Genomic DNA, 21,381 nt, shown 5'->3' on the forward strand with positions numbered 1-21,381 from the left:
AAGATATGGTAACTGATTAGATGGGGGAGATGAGAAATTGAGGTTTGTACATCCTAGACAATAGCTTAAAGAGGAAACCCTGTAATAGGAAACAAGAGTTGAATTGATGAAGGAGAGAATATGGGATGGGGAAAATATTCGTATTTTAGAAGTTGATGTGGAACATTTTCCCTGGATATTTTCTGAGTGCAACTGGCTGGATGTGTTGACATGGTAAAAATTCTCTTAAATCATCATCACAGACAGGATTTGATGACACATGCTTGAGTACTTACATAAAGAGTACAAACGATATGATTGGTCATTTAAAATAAGATCAGGACAAGTTTATCTTGGAGATGGATAACACCTAATTTTAATAGGAATCTATTCTGAATCAGATGATAATTATAAAAAGAATTATTTTATCCATTTATAATATTGAGTTAATAAACTTACACTTATAAAATGTATTAAGTATCTTTTCTATAAATTATTTATACAAGATTTACAGTCATAACCTTAATAAATATAAAATTCAAAACAGAAATTTAGCATAGGTGAACTTGTTTAACCTATTAGAGTTCTCAAATGAGAGGGAAAATGTCATTAACTAGGAATAAAACCACCAAAAACAAAGTTAAGAGAAATGGAAAAGCAACAGTGACATCTGCTGTCTATTTCCATAGTTTCCTTAGAATTATCCTTGCACTTCAAATCTTTTCCTTCAATTTTCCTCTATATTTATCAGTGTAATGTCTATAACATAAAAAATTCTTTGCTGACTAGGCACATTCTGTCTACTTCATTGACTTGTTCCCATAAAATAATCTGAAGCAAACTGTTTTTACATATATGATCTGTATCATGGATCTTTAAATAAACACACCTTTAAATACTCTGATCAGAGATTTCACCAAAATTTAGAATGTATAATAATGTTATCCCCAAACTATTGAGAAGTTAATAATCTTACTGCTGCTGTTCTTTACATTCCATCAGTAATGTTTTTATGAAAAATAAATAAAATGACTTTACCTCTAGTTTCTATGACATTATTGGGTTGCCCAAAAAGTTCATTCGGGTTTGTCTGTAACATCTTACAAAAACCTGAACGAACTTTGTGGCCAATACAATATATGAAGCACATGCAGTTACTATGACATAACAGCATTTAGATTCCTCCACAGAAGAACAGAAATGCACAGCTTTAGCACTGAAAACCTCAGGTTGCTTTCACCACCACTAGGACCAATCTTACAAACAGGAGAGGTAGGCAGAAGTGAAAACATCTCTCCCAGATATGCAATATCCCAGCATCCCACCTCACGATTGCTAAAATACCACAATCATAGAGTCACTTCCTTGGTTAATGAATTTTTCATGAAGTTCTTACCTATTCCACAGTATTCATTTTCATCTTAGAAGAATAAGACATTGGGCCATTAGTGATCAGTAGCTCCCCAGAGGGAGTAAATCAAATTGATTTTCTGTTTGACAGCCAACTAATGCAGGTTTTAGTTGGAGGAGAAAGGAGGATGGTTTTGTTGTTGGAACACTGGCCCAAGAAGGCAGGCAAGTTATGGGGAAAACTGAGAATCAGAGTGTAGGGACACTAAGAACTTGATCAAGGGTAGGAAGGAAGGAAAATTTCACAGAAGAGAGAGGTAGAATAATACACAGACAGACATGAACTGCATTACAATTTTGTTCAATTCCCAAAATGCCCATAAAACAATCTTTACATGAATATTGAGTAAGTAGTAACAAAGACCTGTGAAACAATAAAAAATAAAGCACCAAGAAGATTCTTAAACCAGTGAGGCAAGACCAAAAAACAACAGGAAAGAATGTGTCCCAAGTACATTTATCTTATTTGGGTAGAGAGGCACTTGTTTTTCTTATTTGGTATAAGAAGGAAGGGATGTTATTCAGTCTAAGATGTGACAAATGACATCCTTCCACTGACAACACTCACCACAAAACACAATCTGTGGAAGCTGATCTCACAGTTCCACATAAGACAAAACAATCCATATATAAAAGTTATTGGTTTGATAAAAGAAAATTCATTTTTAAGGTGACAGTATTAAAAAATCCTCTATTGGGAAGAAGCAGTTTTCATTCTAGGGAAAAGAGAAATTCAAAAGCTCATATGGGAGAAAGAGATCATTTGCTTTGTTTATTTATTTTATTTATTTATTTTTTTTGTGTGGCTGAGCTGGGTCTTCATTGCAGCCCATGGGTTTCTCGCTAGTTGCAGTGTGCAGGCTTCTCTAGTTGTAGTGAGCAGGCTTCTCTAGTTGTAGTGAGCAGGCTCCAGAGCTCATGGGCTCAGTAGTTGCAGCACGTGGGTTTCTCTCTATTTGCAGTGCATGGGCTTAATTGCCCTGAGGCATGTAGGATCTTAGTTCCCTGACCAGGGATGGAACCCACATCCACTGCATTGGAAGGCAGACTCTCAACCATTGGACCACCAGGGAAGTCCCTGCTTTGTTTATTTTTGCTTGAACAGACACATTCTAAACTGATCATCAGTGAAGAATAGGATAAACATTCAGGAGCAAATATGTCTATTCTCTTAATCCTGATAATTGAAGAAAATTTATAAAGAACCTTTATATAAAATAAATCTCAGATATTCAATAAAGGCAGTATAGTTCAGGAGTCTAAGGTCATGATGAATACCCCAAGCTAATGAAGTAATTTTTTCAATCAAATCATTATTTGATCATTTAACCTCTAAAAACAACATCATCAAGCAGATGATGAAAATTGTCACTGGAGAGTACACTGGATATACAAAGATGAGTAAGTCATGGACTCTGCCCCATAGAGTTTTCAATAGACAAATAGGATATAAACATATGCAAAAGAAGAAAAATTATTCTTGCCTGTGATTTTCTGGTCCTGCATCACTGGTTTAAGGAATCTTCTTGGTTCTTTGCTTTCCATTGGTCCATTCTTTGTCACTATTTACTCAATGTCCATGTAGAATTTGTTTCATGGGCATTTTGGGTGCAGGGTAGGCACCAAGTCAGTTTTCTATAGGGAAATAAGGAAAGGCTCTATTCAGAAGGGAAGTGGGATGCACCTTTGGAAATCAGAAGGCATTCAAAATGTGGACACAAAGGAGACTGGCATCTTATGCAGAGAAAGAGGTGAGAGGAAGAGATATAAAACAACATGGCATATTAAGAAAACCCAGCTCAGTATGGTTAAGCATGGGACATGAGGAAGGTGGGGGGGGTGGTGAGAGAGATGGTGCTGAGGGGGAGGCAGGACTCAGATACTGGAACTGTCGGTGTGACATGGTTCAACTAAGCTCAACATCCACTTTATACCTACTTTTTGTTTTGTTTTGTTTTTTTAGGTATGAGACTGGAGAAACCTTTTCAATCATGTTTACTCTTAAGTAAAGGGTTGCAGATTTCCCCCACTGATTTGGGAAAAAAGGACAATAAGTAATTTTTTTAAAAAAGCAGAATCTTCAAGGGGGAGGCAGTTCAAAAATGGCATCATAGGAAGATCCTGAACTCATCTCCCTGTGGACACAACCAAACCTACAGCTACATATGGAACAATACCCTCTAAAAAAGACCTGAAAACTAGCTGAACGTCTGCTCCATAACAAAGGATAAAAGGGAGACATCTAGATGGGTAGGAGAGGCAGAGACATGGTGTCGTCAAAAACCCTACCCCTGGTGTGGTGATCCATGATCAGGAGGGAACTCACAAATAAAAATATTCTCCCTGAAGAACAAGGGGTTTGTGCCCCACATCAGTTCCCCAACATTTGGAACCTGCACCAGAGAGACTAGCCCCAGAAATGTTGGGCTTTGAAAACCACTGGGGCATACATCCAGGAGACCCAAAGGGCTGTAGGGAACTGAGATTCCACTCTTAAAAGGCTAGCACACAGACTCATTCATCCTGAGACCCAGCACAAAAGCAGCAGTTTGAAAACCACCTAGACTGGGGACCACAACCCCCGGGCCATGGACCACTAATGTTCCATGGCCTGTTAGGAACCAGGCTGCACAGCAGGAGGTGAGCAGTGGGCAAGCGAGCGAAGCTTCATCTGTATTTACAGCCGCTCCCCTTCACTCACATTACTGCCTGAGCTCTGCCTCCTGTCAGATCAGCGGCGGCATTAGATTCTCATAGGAGTGTGAACCCTATGGTGAACTGTGCATGCAAGGGATCTAGGTTGTGCACTCCTTATGAGAATCTAATGCCTGATGATCTGAGGTGGAGCTGAGGCAGTGATGCTAGCACTGGGGAGTGGCTGCAAATACAGATTATCATTAGCAGATAAATTTGCACAGAGACCATAATAAATCAATTGCTTGCAGACTCATATCAAAGCCCTATCAGTGAGTGGCAAGTGACAATTAAGCTGCATCTTATGGACTAGACTGGACATAAGCAACACACTTCGGGTGTCTCTGTCTCCCATCAGCCCCAGATAGGACCATCTAGTTGCAGGAAGACAAGCTCAGGGCTCCCACTGATTCTGCATCGTGCTTAGTTGTATAATTATTTCATTATATATTACAATGTAAAAATAATAGAAATAAAGTGCACAATAAACGTAATGCACTTGAATCATCCTGAAACCATCCCTTGTCCCACCCCCAGTCTGTGGAAAAATTGTCTTGCATGAAACCAGTCCCTGGTGCCAAAATGGTTGGGGACCGCTGACCTAGACCACAAGTGAAGGAAATTTATTTGCTAATGTTAAAGCATCTGCTGGATGGACAGGCACCTGTTAGAACTCTTTTGGAAATGGAGGTGCTACTAGGCACCATTTTTGTGCTCTTCCTCTACCTTGCCAGTGCCAGCAGGTACACGAAGTCACAGTATTCTCCCACTGCCCTGCTAAAGCCCACAAGCATGCCCTGCCCATGTGCTACTCCCCCATCTGAAACCAGTGTGGGCCCCCAGCCCAGCATTCTCCAGCTGCCCTGTTAAAACCAGCAAGGGTTCCCTGCACACTCATTCTCCTGCTGCCTAGATAAAGCTGGCAGGTGCATGTAGCCCACACAGGGGACACCCCTTGAGCACCTGGCTCTAGTGGCCAGGAGGGCTTGCATTTCTGTACCCCATGGAACTGAACATTCAGAGAAACAGTACTTGGCAGGCTACCATCTCCAGGGCACTTTACAGACAGCAAATGAAAACACATCCTGGTCTTCCTGAGAAAAAGGCCTATTTACTTGTCTTGGAGCCTCAGTCTAAGGTGTTTGCCACACACCTAGAGGCTACAGAGATGCTCTCAGGGAATGCAGACCAAGGAACATCATCTTAATTCTCCCTTGGCCTTGCTAGAGCTCACCAGTACCTTCCAGAAAGAAGCTTATACACTCATCTGTAGCCCTGCTTTTGCTGCCAACAAGACACCTCCAGACCTGGACTAAAGGTCACTAGGTTTTATATTTACAGTCCCACAGGACTGTAAATATTTGCATACTTTAAAAGCAGCTTCCTGAGGGTCTGGTTTCCAATCAGCCTGAAACTAGGTGGTGACTGAGATCCCTCCCTTTGGAACATTGACAGGTCTTGGCACACACTCAACAACTGGGACATAACTACAATAAATCAGGCTTCTTAGACAATCACAACATTTGAGAGACAACAAAGAGCTAGCACAAGGTTGAACAATAAGGTGCATCTTCTATATAAGGCCACTCAACAAGACTAGGAGAAGTAGCTATTTTGCCTAGTATATAGAAATAAACATAGAGAGTCAAGAAAAATAAGAAAACAGAGGAATATGTTCCAACAAAAGAACAAACTAAAACCCCAGAAAAAACCTTAATGAAACAAAGATAAATAATTTGCCTGATAAAGAGTTCAAAGTAATGGTCATAAAGATGCTAACCAAACTTCGGAGAAGAATGGAGGAACACAGAGAGAACTTCAACAAAGAGATAGAAAAACGATTTTTAAAGAACCAATCAGAACTGAAGAATACAATAACTGAAATGGAAAATACATTAGAATGAATCAACAGCAGGTTAGAGGATGCAGAAGAATGGATCAGTGATTTGAAAGACAGGGCAGTGGAACTCACCCAAAGAGAGTAGCAAAAAGAAAAACAAAATTAAGTAAAGATAGATTAAGGGACATTTGGGACAACATCAAGTGGAATAACATTCACATTTTAGGTGTCCCAGAAGGAGAAGAGAGAGAGAAAGGAGCAGAAAACTTATTTGAATAAATAATAGCTGAAAATTTCCCTAACCTGGAGAAGGAAACAGATACCCAGAGCCAGGAGCCCAGAGAATTCCAGAAAAGATGAACCCAAAGATCCACACCAAGACACATAATTAAAATGCCAAAAGTTAAAGATAAAGAAAGAATCTTAAAAGCAGTAAGAGAATAACAATTTGTTGTATACAAGGGAACCCTCATTAGACTATCAGCAGATTTTTCAATAGAAACTCTGCATGCCAGAAGGGAGTGCATGATATAGTCACAGTGCTAAAAGGAAAAAAAAAACTTCCAACCAAAAATACTCTACCAGAAAAGTTGTCATTCAGAATTAAAGGACAGATAAAGAGTTTTCCAGACAAGCAAAAGCTAAATGAATTCATCACCAATAAACTGGTCTTATAAGAAAAGTTAAAGGAATTTCTTTAAGCTGAAACAAAGGGCACTAATTAGCAACAACAACAACAAAAAAGAAAGTAAAAATCTCACTAACAAAGGTAAGTGTATAGTAAAGGTAGTGAATTAATCACTTATAAAGCTAGGATAAAGGTTAAAAGACAAAAGTAGTAAAAAAATAACTACAACCACAAAAAATAACTATAATTAGTTATGGGATACACAAAATAAAAAGATGTAAAATGTGACATAAAAACATGAAAGGGCAGTAAAAATGCAGACTTTTAGAATGCATTTAAACTTAACTTGCTATCAACGTAAAGTAGACTGTTATATATACAGGCTATTATGTGAACTTCATGGTAACTAGAAAGCAAAAACCTATAGTAGTTACACAGAAAATAATGAGAAAGAAATCTAAGCATAAGTTAACAAGTCATCAAACATAAAGGGTAAGGAGTAAGAGAAGAAAGGAACAGAGAGAAACTACAAAACACTCAGAACACAATTAATAAAATGGTAATTAAGTACCTACACATCAATTTAAATGTAAATGGGATAAATTCTCCAATCAAAAAAATACAGATTGGCTGAATAAATGAAAAAAGAAGGTCCATCTATATTCTGCCTACAAGAGAATTACTTCAGATGTAAGGACACACACAGACTGAAAGTGAAGTGTTGAAAAAAGACATTTCATGCAAATGGAACCCAAAATAGGCTGGGGTAGCTATAGTTATATAAGACAAAATATACTTTAAAATAAAGACTGTAATAAAAGACAAAGATGGGCATTACATAAAGACAAAGGGGTCAATGCAACAAGAATATATAACATGTGTAAATACTTATGCACCTAACATAGGAGTGCCTAAATATATAAAGCAAGTATTAACCTAAAGGAAGAAACCGACAGCAATACAATAATAGTAGAGGAACTTAGTACCCCGCTTACATCAATGGGTAGATCATCCAGACATAAAATCCATAAGGAAACATCTGCCTTAAAAAACAGATTAGCTGGGCTTCCCTGGTGGCGCAGTGGTTGCGAATCCGCCTGCCGATGCAGGGGACACGGGTTCGTGCCCCGGTCCGGGAAGATCCCACATGCCGCAGAGCGGCTGGGCCCGTGAGCCATGGCCGCTGAGCCTGCGCGTCCGGAGCCTGCGCTCCTCAATGGGAGAGGCCACAACAGTGAGAGGCCCGCGTACCACAAAAAAAAAAAAAAAAAAAACAGATTAGCTCATGTGGACTTAATAGATACACACAGAATAGTCCATCCACCTTCTCAAGTGTGCATGGAACATTCTCCAGGGTAGATCATATGTAAGGTCACAAAACAAGTCTCAATAAATTGAAAAAGACTGAAATCATATCAAGCATTTTTTTTCAGCCACAATGGTATGAAACTGGAAATCAATTATAGGAAGAAAACTGTACATTTTTCAAATATGTGGAGATTAAACAAATGCTACTAAACAACCAAGTGGATCAACAAAAAAATCAAAGGAGAAATCAAAAACACCTTGAGACAAAATAAAAATGGAAATATAATATGCCAAAATCTATGGGATGCAGCAAAAGCAGTTCTAGGAGAAAAGCTCAGAGTGATGCAGGTCTACCTAAAGAAACAAGAAAAATCTCACATAAACAATCGAACTTCACACCTAAAGGAACTAGAAAAAGAACAACTGAAGCTCACAGTAAGTAGAAGGAAGGAAAATAGAAGATCAGAGTGGATATAAATAAAATAGAGACTAAAAAGACAATAGAAAAGTTCAAGGAAACTAATAGCTGGTTCATTGAAAAAATATATATAATTGACAAAGCTTTAGCTAGACTCACTAAGAAAATAAGAGAGGGGGTTCAAAAAAACAAAATCAGAAATGGATTAAAGACTTGAACATAAGACCTGAAACCAAAAATCTCCTAGAAGAAAACCTAGGCACTAAGCTCCTTGACATCAGTCTTGCCAATGTTTTTTTGCATCTGAATTCAAAAGCAAAGGTAACAAAAGCAAAAATAAATAAATGGGACTACATCAAACTAAAAAGCTTCTGCACAGCAAAGGAAATCAGCAACAAAATGAAAAGGCAACCTGCTGAATAGGATAAAATATTCACAAATCATCATGGGTAATATCCAAAATATATAAAGAACTCATACAACTCAATAACAAAAACAAACAACAATCTGATTTTTAAAATGGGCAGAGGAACTGAATAGCCATTTTTCCCAAGAAGACAGACAGATGGCCAACAGACACATGAAAAGAAGCTCAACATCACTAATCATCAGGGAAATGCAAATCAAACCACATGAGATATCACCTCACACCTGGCTATTATCAAAAAGACAACATATAACGTGTTGGTGAGGATGTGGAGAAAAGGGAACACTCATGTACTGTTGGTGGGGATGTCAATTGGTGCAGTCACTATGGAAAACAGTATGGAGGTTCCACAAAAAACTTAAAATAGAACTACTGTATGATGCAGCAGTTCCACTTCTGGGTACATATCTGAAGAAAATGAAAATATAAATGGGAAAAGATATAAGCACCCTTATGTTCATTGCAGCATTATTTGCAATAGCCAAGATATAGAAACAACCTAAGTGTCCATCAATGGATGAATATATAAAGAAGATGTGGTGTATATATATCCAATGGAATACACTCAGCAATTAAAAAAAAATGAAATTTGCCATTTGAGGGGCTTCCCTGGTAGCACAGTGGATAAGAATCTGCCTGCCAATGCAGGGGACACAGGTTCAATCCCTGGTCTGGGAAGATCCCACATGCCATGGGGCAACTAAGCCCATGAGCCACAACTACTGAAGCCTGCGTGCTTAGAGCCCGCAACAAGAGAAGCCACCACAATGGGAAGCCTGCGCACCACAACAAAGAGTAGCCCCTGCTCAACACAACTAGAGAAAAGTCCATGTGCAGCAACAAAGATCTAACACAGCCAAAAAAAAAAAAAAGAAAAGAAAGAAATTTGCCATTTGAGACAATGTGGATAGACCTAAGGGTATCATGTTAAGGGAAATGAGTCAGACAGCAAAAGACAAATACTGCATGATTTCATTTATATATGAAATTTAAAAAACAAAACAAACAAAACAAAACAAAACAAAACAAAACTCATAAATGCGGAGAATAGATTGGTGGTTGCCAGAGGGGAGGAGTTGGGGGCAGAGAGAAATGGTGAAGGGGGTCAAGAAGTTAAACTTCTTGTCATAAAACAAATAAGTTATGGGGATGTAATGTATAGAATGGTGACTATTGTTAATAATATTGTATTGCATATTTGAAAATTGCTAAGAAAATAAATCTTACAAGTTCTCATCACAAAAAAAATATCTTGTAACTTTGTAACGTGACAGATGATAACTAGACTTACTGTGGTGATCATTTCACAATGCATATAAATATCAAATCAGTTATGTTATAAACCTGAAACTAATGTATTATATATTAATTATCCCTTAATTTTATTTTATTATTTTTTAAAAATAAATTTATTTATTTTATTTATTTTTATCTTTGGCTGTGTTGTGTCTTCATTGCGGTGCGTGGGCTTCTCATTGCAGTGGCTTCTCTTGTTGTGCAGCATGGGCTCTAGGCTCACAGGCTTCAGTAGTTGTGGCACACCGGCTCAGTAGTTGTGGCTCATGGGCTGTAGAGCGCAGGCTCAGTAGTTGTGGCACATGTGCTTAGTTGCTCGGCGGCATGTGGGATCTTCCCGGACCAGGGCTTGAACCCATGTCCCCTGTATTGGCAGGCAGATTCCTAACCACTGCACCACCAGGGAAGCTCCTATCCCTTAATTTTAAAGAATAAATAAAATTTTAAAGTTTTTTAAAATTAAAAAAAATAAGTCTTTATAAATTATTCCAAAAAATGTAATAGAAAAATAAATGAGAACATGAAAATGAGGACAATGTCCTAATAAATGGTAAAGGTTTATCATTTTAAATGCCTTCTTTGCATACTTAGTGCCTCAGAAGTTTTTATCACTAAGTTACAGCTTTAAGAACAATTGGAAAAATAAACCATTCAGATACCAGTTGTCTTCATTAAACATTCTTTCTGGGCACACAGCTAGAAATGTTCCATGCATTCAGCATTTGTTCATGGGTAAAATAATCTTAGACCTTTCCCAAGAGCATACGTGCCAGGACTTAATGGGTCTGGACAGATATCTGGTTAGGGCTATGAGAGCCACCTGAACTCCAGAAAGCTTTTTGGTTCCAGCAAGGAAATCTTATGGGTGTGTGTGTGTGTGTTTTTTCCACAACTGTATCTGCGACAGATAGGTAGCTTCTGAAATGAGAATTTAAGTGATCTTTGCAAGGAAAGCCCACACCTGGAGTCATGACAAATAAGGACAAAGAAGGTAAGACACTGATCCAACTCAGTGATTGCTATGATTGAGTTATCTTTTAGGAACAATATGTCTCACAAACTCTATAATTCTACTTGGAATATCAAAAGTTGGATCAATTAAGAGCACACTAAATACAAAGGAGATAGCGTGAGGAAACTTGGGCTCATAGCTAGGTCCTTAGTATTCATTAGTGTCTTTCACTTCTATAAGTATACATATATGATTCTTTATAATGTAATTAAAAGGAGATAACAGAAGGAAAGTATATTAAAACACTTAGTTGAATATCTCTTCTACATTTTACTCTTGCACAGAAAAACAAATATTTCTATTAGGACACAAAAACCTATACAATAACATGTAAGACTTCATACAGAAAACTCCTCAGTTTCCTTCATTTGCTTTTCCTATTTCATTCCTTCATAAACAAACCCATTTCTAACAAGTTCGCAGGTGATGTCAATGGTGCTGGTTCATGGAACATACTTGGAATATCAAGTCTTTCAAGCATAATGAGCATAACTCACCTGTCTAAGAAAGACTTTCCTAATTCCTGTACAGAAGGGATCCACCCAGGAGACTCATTAGTGCCTAGCCTGTGACTCCCCTATGGAACACTCACATTGGTTCTCTGGCTTTTTTTGGTAAATATGCATCCTCCATCTTAACTTCCTCATCAAATTCTATGCAATTTTGAGCAGAGCAATTAAATCTACATTCAGTGATAAGAGGCAGTGATAATAATGGCAAAATGAAGAATCTACAGTCAGACAGCTATAGGTCCAAGTCGTACTCCTGCCTACCTAGCCAAGTGACCTTGGGAAAGTGGTTTAACCAGTCTAAACCTTAATTTCCTCATCTGTAAAACAGAGATGCCAATAATAAGTACTTCAAAAGTTTATTCTGAAGTTTACATAAAATAATCCATGTAGCATCACCTGGTGAGCACTCAACAAATGCTAGTTATTAATATTATCACAGTGCCATAGTATCTACATCTCTATTGATGATAGCATTTGAGACTTGAAACTCACAAGTTGATTTAGCCTAGCAGAATACGTTACCCTCACAACCACCAGCAATGCGCAGCCTCTAGGTATATTAATCAATTTTTTCTTACAAATACTAAGTGAAGATCAACACCTGAAATCATTGCATGTATATTCCAGCATATGGAATATTTATAATTTTGTATTTATCATTGCAGCTTTCAAATATGCAATACAATGTTAGTAACCTGACACCTGAAACTATATTAATTAGGGCTTTTACTTGCAAACAATAGAATTGAATGAGCTAGTTTTAGCATAAGCGGATCTATAGAAGAATATTAGCTAACTCACAGAATCCCCGAAAAGGCCAAAGAACAAGGCTTGGAGGCTCACGGAGTCAGTGAGCCAAGAACAACACAGTGAGAAGAAAAGCATAGCTACACTGTGTGTCTGTCCTAAGAAACTCTATTGACATCCTCACTCACAAGCTAGTACGCTTGGTTCTGAATGCCTGAAGTCCTCACAGCCACGCTGACAAATTCACCACCTTCACAACAATGCATGTAGAAGGTCCAGTCTCCCTGCATATAAAAAACATCTCACATGACTTGGCTTTATATCCCAATCTTGTACATGTTTTATAGTGACAGTGGAGCCTGGGAATGTAATCCATTGCTTTCCAGACAAAGACTATCTAGAGGAGGGTTGGAATGGTTGTTGAGTGAGCCAACCTATAGTATTTGCTACAACCTTATGAGTATTGATAGGTGGCAGAGCATGCTATGCACTATAGAAAAGAAAATGTCAAATAATCACCTTCTTAGTGGCCCTCACAGCTGGAAAATGGGCCCATGACCTAAGATCCATCAGTCTTATATGTATCCATTCTAGTTTTAATTGTGAACAAGTGATACTAAAGAGAGGAGAATGTGAGCAATTTACTCTTACAATGACAAGAGATAGAGCATGATAATATGGCTATTGCAGCAGTGCAATCCAAAGTCCACTATTACTGCTGTCTGTGTTGCAAAGCACAGCACCCAGTCTCAGCAGCAGTGGTATCCTTAGAGGACATGATTTGGAGCACTGTTCCTAGCTCTATATCCCTGGAGATTCTGGGTAATTAAATGTCCTAAAAACTAGTTCATTTTCTGCTTACATGATATAGAGTTGCTTTAAGAACTCTAACAAATAACTTGGTACCAGTTATAGCTGCGGTCAATAGTCTCTCAAAAAAATGGAATTGGATATCTGGCCTGGTTGAAAATAAAAACAATGAAAATCCAGCCAGTATTAAGAGATGGGAATGTGCAAGCCCATGGGACAAGTTATGAAATTATCAACTTAAAGAAGTCCTCATTGAATAAGGAGCACATAATCCATTGCCACAGAAGTATATGACAGATGTAAGGAATTCAAGAACTATGGGGCATGGAGGTTGCTTCTAACAGTGCTACACTGCTTAAAAGAAAAGAATGACAAGTTGAAATCTCAAATTCTTGTCTAGAGGCATGAAGTGAAATCCCAAATTTCCCTGACTGCGAAAAGAATCTCTTATCGCTTTCAGCCTAGGGCTGAGATAACTGAAAATCAAACTGAAACTTTGATCCTGCAAGTTTCTAAATTATAATGTCAGCTGAATTCATAACCCACTGAGATCACTTATAAGAAAGTAAAAGCGCTGATCAGAATAGAAAACTGAGATATGGAATGGGGGAAATGGATGAATTTGGATGTCATAAATTCCCCAAACTCACCAAATCCCAGGACAAGCCCTTGCTGGGAAAGTCAGTCTCATTCACCTTGTCAGGTAAGGCACAGGAGGAATAAATTATCTATGGAAATGGAGGGGGCTGTCACAAAAATCAAGTTCTTTAGGTAGCATGGATAGCAGAGCTGATGGCAGCTTCCAGAGTCCACTGCTAGGTATTCCAACAGTGCAAGCTGTAGTTCTTAGCAGCAGTGACAGCAATGTCCCCACTGAGCTAGTTCTGAGGCATGATTTGGACTGTTGTTCCCATCTGCATAGTCCCAAGACCGGTTCTCTAGCTCAGTGTCCTTTGAATGAAAAATTTTCTTCTTAAATCAGCCAAAATTGGTTTCAATTGCTTATGACTGAGAACTATTATGCTTAAATTTTTAAATAATGGCTTATTTTACCCTTGACCCTGCCCTCCCCACCAAAAAAATGGCGTCAAAATGTAAAACATTTCAACTCCGTTTGAGGCTTTGGAACAATAAGTCCATAACTGGTCTAAGTTTTCCTTATAATAAGAACTCATGCTTAGAGTGACAGGCTCCCTGCCTGGAAAATTTAATAAGAGATTTATGGCTGTTTGCTACTTACAGAGAAAATTTATTCCCTTACACCTTTATCCATCCTTGTCTCTTTTATATGCAGTATTATTATTTACAGTTTTCCAGTGGATTATCAAAGAAAAGGCAAAAACAAACTACTCCCTATGTAGCAGCAGTCATCTAATTTATCAAATCATAACCTACAAATTCCAACATGAGCAATTGCCTGGTCAATCTAACACCATGACAAACTAAATGCCTGATAAACAGTCACAATCCCTTAGAAAATTTATGGCAAAGACTTTCAAAACCTCCAGCAAAGGGCATTATCGGTGTGATAGTGAAAACCATAGATCAAGCGCAAGCCTATACACTGTTGATAAGGCTATTTAAGTACATAAAAATTGGACAATTAATATATACATTTGGGAGGTTTTTTTTAGCTGTAAAGAAAGTCATTTTGCTGCATGAGACCCATAGTAGGTCACTAGTCTCATGGTTACTCAATTGGGCTATTTAGGCACCTTTCCAGATTTGCTCCAGTCTACCATCTCCTGAGCCTTGGATGCTTATTCAAGGAGGACCCAGCCATCCCAGATGCCCCCTGTCTCCTCATCTCCTAACACCACTTCAGGCAAGCTTCAGCATGGCTTTCATCAGAGATATCACAGCAGTGGCCACAGTGGCTCCTCCCACCACTTCTAGGTTCAGATGAAGCTAGGCTGGGTCCTTGTCATTCAAGTGTCAAAACATTCATTCATTTCCTCTCTCTTTCTCTCTCTCTCCTCTCTCTTTATTATCATCATAACACTTGCCACTAATTGATTATTCTTGTTCATGTGAGCTCCATGACACCAGGAATTTTATCATCTCTCTCGTTCAACACTGTATCCCAGTATCTAGAATAGTGCTCAGGACACAATAGGAGTTCTACTAAGTTTCTGTGAATAAATGAAGATTGAAATTTTCCTACTGAGTTTATTACAAAGAGATGATGAGTGACCTTTCCTATTTCAACAGAGTTCTGATGGAGAAGCCTAATTGGAGAGGATGGGAAGTGAGAAAATCAATACAGAGGGTGTAGTTCTTCAGAGAAGTGTAATTGTGGATGGGGGATTGCTGGTAGGGTGCGGTGGACATAGGAAGGCTTTTTAAAGATAAGCAGATGAGGATATTTAAATGTTAATGGGAGGAGAAGAACTCTGGATTCACTGTTGTTATTCTTATCTCATCCATTCACTCACTCATTCTCTAGGGTTTAGGAAACCCAAGATGATAATAAAATGACTACCATACACTTTTCAGGAAAAGCACATGCTGTGGGAAATAGTTTCAGTAACCAACATATTTGTGTGACAGCATCATTTATGAATGCAGTGAAGTGAAAAAACAAGCTGAACTTTTTGTCATTAATCTTCAGTAGGATAGCAGTTTTCCAGACAAATTCAATCTTTTCTGACTGTGAAAGAACAATTTTATGCTGAAAGGACTCTATGTTCAAGTAAGAGACTTTTAGTATTAAACCTTAGGACTGAGACTACAATGGCTAATGTGATGAATAAAAAGAAATAATAATTGTTTCCTCATAAAATACCTACTTTAGGTAGCAGGTTTAAAAACAGTTAAAGGTGAAAGCCTTTCAATGTTGATTATTTTCAAATCTTTCATCAGCTCCATAAAATATCATTTTTAAGTGGTCAGCTTTTGCCCTTTTATTCTTTCAAAGGAAACTCGACTTATCCCAATAAAGTTTCTTGAGATAAAATTTTCATAGTATAACACAGTCATCTTAGGTGAGCTTGATACATGATTAGCCCAGAGGAAATAGTAGAAATAAGTGATATAATAGTAAAAGCACTTTAGTCCTATCTTTAAATTTATGATTCTGTTTATAAAAGTAATACATATTAGAAGGCAAATTAAGAATATGCCCTGATTCCTATTCCTGCCTAAAATATACTTAGAATTAATTTTTAAATATATTAAAAAAAAAATCCATATGAACTCTAGAGAATAAGAACAAATGCCCTCAGCATATTCTAAACAACAAAGAAACCCTAAAAAACAGAAGGCAGGGCTTCCCTGGTGGTGCAGTGGTTGAGAGTCCACCTGCTGATGCAGGGGACACAGGTTCATGCCCCAGTCCGGGAAGATCCCACATCCCGCGGAGCGGCTAGGCCCATGAGCCATGGCTGCTGAGCCTGTGCTCTGCAATGGGAGAGGCCACAACAGTGACAGGCCCGCGTACCACAAAAAAAAAAAAAAAAAGAAAGACTAAGAAAAAAAAAACCCAGAAGGCAGATGGAGTTGGAAATATGAAGGTAAGCACAGTCCAAGCACAGAAAAGACAGAAACTATAAGGAGATGGAGAGATGCCAGAAGTACTCCAGGCACTGAAGTGGCAAAAACTGGTGGGAGGAGAGGGCCTGGGAAACTGCTCAGATCATTGTGAGGAGAACCACATTTAGTGCATCCAGGTGGGTCAGCGACTCTGGTGCAGACTGTTAGGATTATCACAAATCTTTCCCTTCCCACATTCACACCCTTGCAGTGTGATGTTGCAGCTCCTCCCATCAAGAAGTGGAATCTATTTCCCCTCACTCTGAATCTGAGTTGACCATTTGACTTGCTTCAGTCAATGGACATTAGCAAATATGATATAAGCAAATGTGATTGAAAATCTTATTTTCTTATACTTAGAACCCTGAGACCACCACGTGAACAAGCCCCAGCTGGCCTTCTAAAGGATGAGCCCTCATGGAGTAGACTCAGGGTGTTCAGCCAACTGCCAGACATGTGAGTGAGACCATTTGAGACCAGTTCCGCAACCAGCCTACCAATTGACAGCAGAATAGTAAAGCCACAGAACCACTTGCTGGACACAGAAGTGTGAACAAGATCAGCAGAGAAAAGCAGAGCAGCCTAGACCAGATGCACCACCCATCAGACCCACAAAACTGTCAGCTAAATAACTGTGCTGTTGTATTAAGCCACTAAGTTCTAGAGAGGTTTTTTGTTGATGTTACAACCACAGATAATTGACACAACCTCCCCTTCTACTACTGGACCAATCAATGCATAACAAAGTTAGCTGTCTCTGGGAAGAGTAGTTAGTATGAATGTATACCTTGCCAAGGAAAGTCAAGGTTTCTGGTGGCTGGCACCATTTAGGAGAAATAAGAAATATCCAGAAACAGAATATTGGCTACTGGCTCACCCTTCCGCACAATAACTGAACCAAGCTGTGGTAAACAGAAACAACATTCACTGGCTGATCACAGGGACTCTCAAATACAAAGATGAACACACAACCAAAAATCACCAAAATATTTAAGGAAAACAACACAATAAAAGAGAAGAATTAAACAGAAGAAATGAGAACACATGAACTAAGTAAGAATAAATATTAGAGGAAACAAAGTAAATGTAACATAAATTTAATTAATAACCTTAATGAAATAAGAAAGGACAAACTATGATGAAACAAGAGTCAGGCTATAAAAAAGAATCAGTTAGGGCTTCCCTGGTGGCGCAGTGGTTGAGAATCCGCCTGCCGATGCAGGGGACGCGGGTTCGTGCCCTGGTCCGGGAGGATCCCACATGCCGCGGAGCGGTTGGGTCTGTGGGCCATGGCCGCTGAGCCTGCGCGTCCGGAGCTTGCTCCGCAATGGGAGAGGCCACAACAGTGAGAGGCCCGCGTACCAGAAAAAAAAAAAAAAAAAAAAAAAAAAATCAGTTAGAGATCTTGCAAATGAAAAATGCAATTGTCAAAATAAAAACTCATTATATGGGCTAGAGAAAAAAAAGAATGAACACAGCTAAAAATTAAAGATACCCACACTATATTACAAATAGAACAAAAAGATGAAATGTATTAAAACATTTTTAACTAGCTAGTACTAGTATATCAATGTTAAATTTTCCTGATTTTAATTCATTATAATATGGTTATAAAAGAGAACACCCTTGTGCTCTTAGGAATTACACACTAAAGTGTTTAGGGGTAACAGGAAACTAACTCTGTGACTTTCAAATGGTTCTAGAAAAAAAATTATAGACATACAAAGAGAAAGACAATGATAAAGCAAACGTGGCAAGCGGTTAACAGCTTCTAAATCTGGTGGGAGGCTATGCAGAAGTACTTCGTACTTTTCCTGCATTGTTCCTGTAAGTTTGAAATTATTTCCAAATAAATGGCATAAAAATTGCAAACTACATGGAGGATAAATCCAGAAGATCCAGGCTTCATCTATCAAAGTTCCATAAGAAATGACCAGAAAAAAATGGAGCAGGGAAAATAAAGAAAAATAATGGAAGACACACTCCTGTAATTGAAGAAAGACTCTGGTCTTGAAATTGAAGGAATGAGGAGGATGAACATAAAAGGACTCACATCTGGACACATTTTTTATATAAAGTCAAAATAGTAAAAGCTTTGAGAAAAAGATGGGGGTTATTTACCCAAAAAAAAAAAAAAAATCTGACTGGTATCACATCACGTCCACTCTAGATGCAAGAAGACATGTGAGAAATATCTTCAAAGCTCTGAATGAAAATTATTTTGAATCTAAAATTTTCTATATTCAATCAAAATGTTTTTTGAATATGAAAGCAAAGTAAATATATTTTCAGATCCCCAAAGATACAGAAATGTTATTTCCTATAAACCCTCTGGAAACAATATGTGGCATATCAAAACACCACACTGTACATCTTAAATATACACAACTTTTGTCAATTATGCCTCAATAAAGCTGGGGGTGGGGTAGGAGAATCAAGCAAATAAAACAAGCAAATAAACCAGAGAATCAAGCAAATAAAGAGACTCTAAGAAATAAAGAAGAAACAATAACTAGCAATGAAACCAATAAAACATTAGCTAAGCAAATTTTAATATTAAATAATAATGATCTGTAACTATTATCTCTGATGATCTCAACATGGGAGGAAGAGGCTGAGAGAAGGTAGAATAAAGTAAAAACTACTGAGGTTCCTGCATTGTTCAGCAAGGATAAATTTACTGATTTGTTTTGGATACTGATAGAAAAATATGTTTAAATGTATGTCTAAAAAAATAAAGGTTAACCTCTGGAGTCTAGAGGAATAGGATTTATAATTTCCTAACAATAAGAAGGAAAAATCAGAACACAAATATTTTGATCAAAACCAGAGCAGAAAATTGGGAAGATGAAAGGAATAAATAATTTTAAAGTATATAAAATAGATACTACAAATTAACATGTCAAAAATAATTTCCAGACATCAGCAATGGCAACAAATGGCAAGTTACATAAAGTCCTCTATTAAAAGTAGAAAATCATGTTGCATTATTGAACTCAGCTCTAAGCTATCTATCCAGGACACATCCAAAACAAAATAATACAGAATAAAAATATAGAGACGTTAAGTTAATTTTTAAAGTAAAATAAGTATAGTAAATCGAAGTATAATTAAAGGTCAAAATAAACAGTAGATATGTATAGATATAGTTAGGTGTTTCATATGATAAACATATGGTCAAGAAATATGAAATTCTAAGCATAGTCTTAAAATACATAAAATCTGATAGAAATGCAAAAATAAATCTATAATCACAATAGGGGACTATAATATTCTCTCAGTTCATGACAAATAAAGTACTCAAACATAAACAGGGATATAGAAATTTTAAACAAAACAACTACGGTTTGATCTAGTTTACATGCAGAAAAGGAATATAGCATAATCTGCTTACTCAATCATGCTGACCAGAATTTCAACAATGATCTTAGAGTTCACATAATTCTTCTCCAAATTTATTTCTGACATTGAAGGTTGTTCCAAACCAATCACTCATATCACTACTGGCCAAATACTATAAAACAACTCCACAATGTGAGGTCTTAGTGATAGCACCTCATGAAAGTTAACAAACACATCAGAAAAGAAGAAAAGCCTGGGTTTGAAGGAATCTACAAAACAGTGGCAGATGGTAAAGCCATTCTTTGACATGGAAAATTGGGAAACCAATGCATTTAGAGTAGAAAATTGGGAAACCAATGCATTTAGAGTAGAAACCAAGTATAGCACATATCCTGTATTTATTACTGAGTTTAAAAGGTGTAACTATAAAATGGTATATGACCTTTTAAAGTCATGGGTTCATTGAAAACTTTGACATTTTGTAAGCACAGCATCTGTTACATGCCATTCATTCTTCTTTCCCTTACTGTTGTGCACACAAATAACTGTATTATCTTGCTCAGCAAATTTGATTTAACCCCAAGTTGAGTGAGTTAAAATGATAGTGGTTCACACTGCAAAATAATATCTTAAGGAAAAAGCCTGATTTGACCAGTCAACTCCTTTTAAGACAAAAAAAAATTTTCAATAGAACTAGACATGTTGAAATTGCTAGTCTTTCTTATTTGACTATAATCATTTACCTTCCAAAATTGTCCCTTACACAATTATGAGGTTGAGTCCTACCCAAACATCTCTTAAGGGAAAAGCAAAGATGATGGTAACTCTAAAAGATTTCACAAAATTTATCAATTCATTCTACCAAATATTGTACCGCAAATCACAAAAGAACCTTGCATATTTACATGCCAACACAATACATATTAAAATATTTGAATGAGGTAAGAGTAGAAAAATTTTAGGTTGAAAGGATAACTCTTCAGCATTATGTTGAAAGGTGGAGATATCTAATTAATATCCTCCAAACTGTGATAGAACTTTGAGACTAAAAAATGAAGCAGGAAACTCCATAAAATGGAATTATGAAGTTTGTTGTGGGTAACTTACATACAGGCAGGATTGGGCAGATGATGATCAAGAGGCATTGCAGCTGTGCTCTGCCAACATAAGGAGTACAAGAGATTTAAAGAGGCCAAGGCTAAAAACAGAATCTGACTACAAAGTGAGAAGCACTTCTGCACCAATGAAAATTGAGAACGGGGAGGAGGCGGGCGGTTACTCCCCCCAGGGGTCTCATGACCATTAACCATCTGTGTCAGCAAAAGGCATTCTTCCAGTTTTCATATCAGTTGAAGACAAGAGTAAAAGCTGATAGGGAGGGCTTCCCTGGTGGCACAGTGGTTTAGAGCCCACATGCCAATGCCAGG

At 37.7% G+C, this 21,381-nt stretch overlaps 1 long non-coding RNA gene across 1 annotated transcript in view; it reads right to left on the reverse strand.

Moving 5' to 3' along the window:
- LOC131753607 (uncharacterized) overlaps positions 1 to 21,381 on the reverse strand; it is a 125,130-nt gene that overhangs the window by 30,952 nt on the left and 72,797 nt on the right. Inside the window, exon 5 of the long non-coding RNA XR_010839573.1 lies at positions 2,874 to 3,024. This is a non-coding gene — a long non-coding RNA (uncharacterized lncRNA). The remainder of the gene's footprint in view (positions 1 to 2,873; positions 3,025 to 21,381) is intronic.

The sequence above is a fragment of the Kogia breviceps genome, chromosome 3 (genome assembly GCF_026419965.1).
Source record: "Kogia breviceps isolate mKogBre1 chromosome 3, mKogBre1 haplotype 1, whole genome shotgun sequence".
Classification (NCBI taxonomy): domain Eukaryota; kingdom Metazoa; phylum Chordata; class Mammalia; order Artiodactyla; family Physeteridae; genus Kogia; species Kogia breviceps.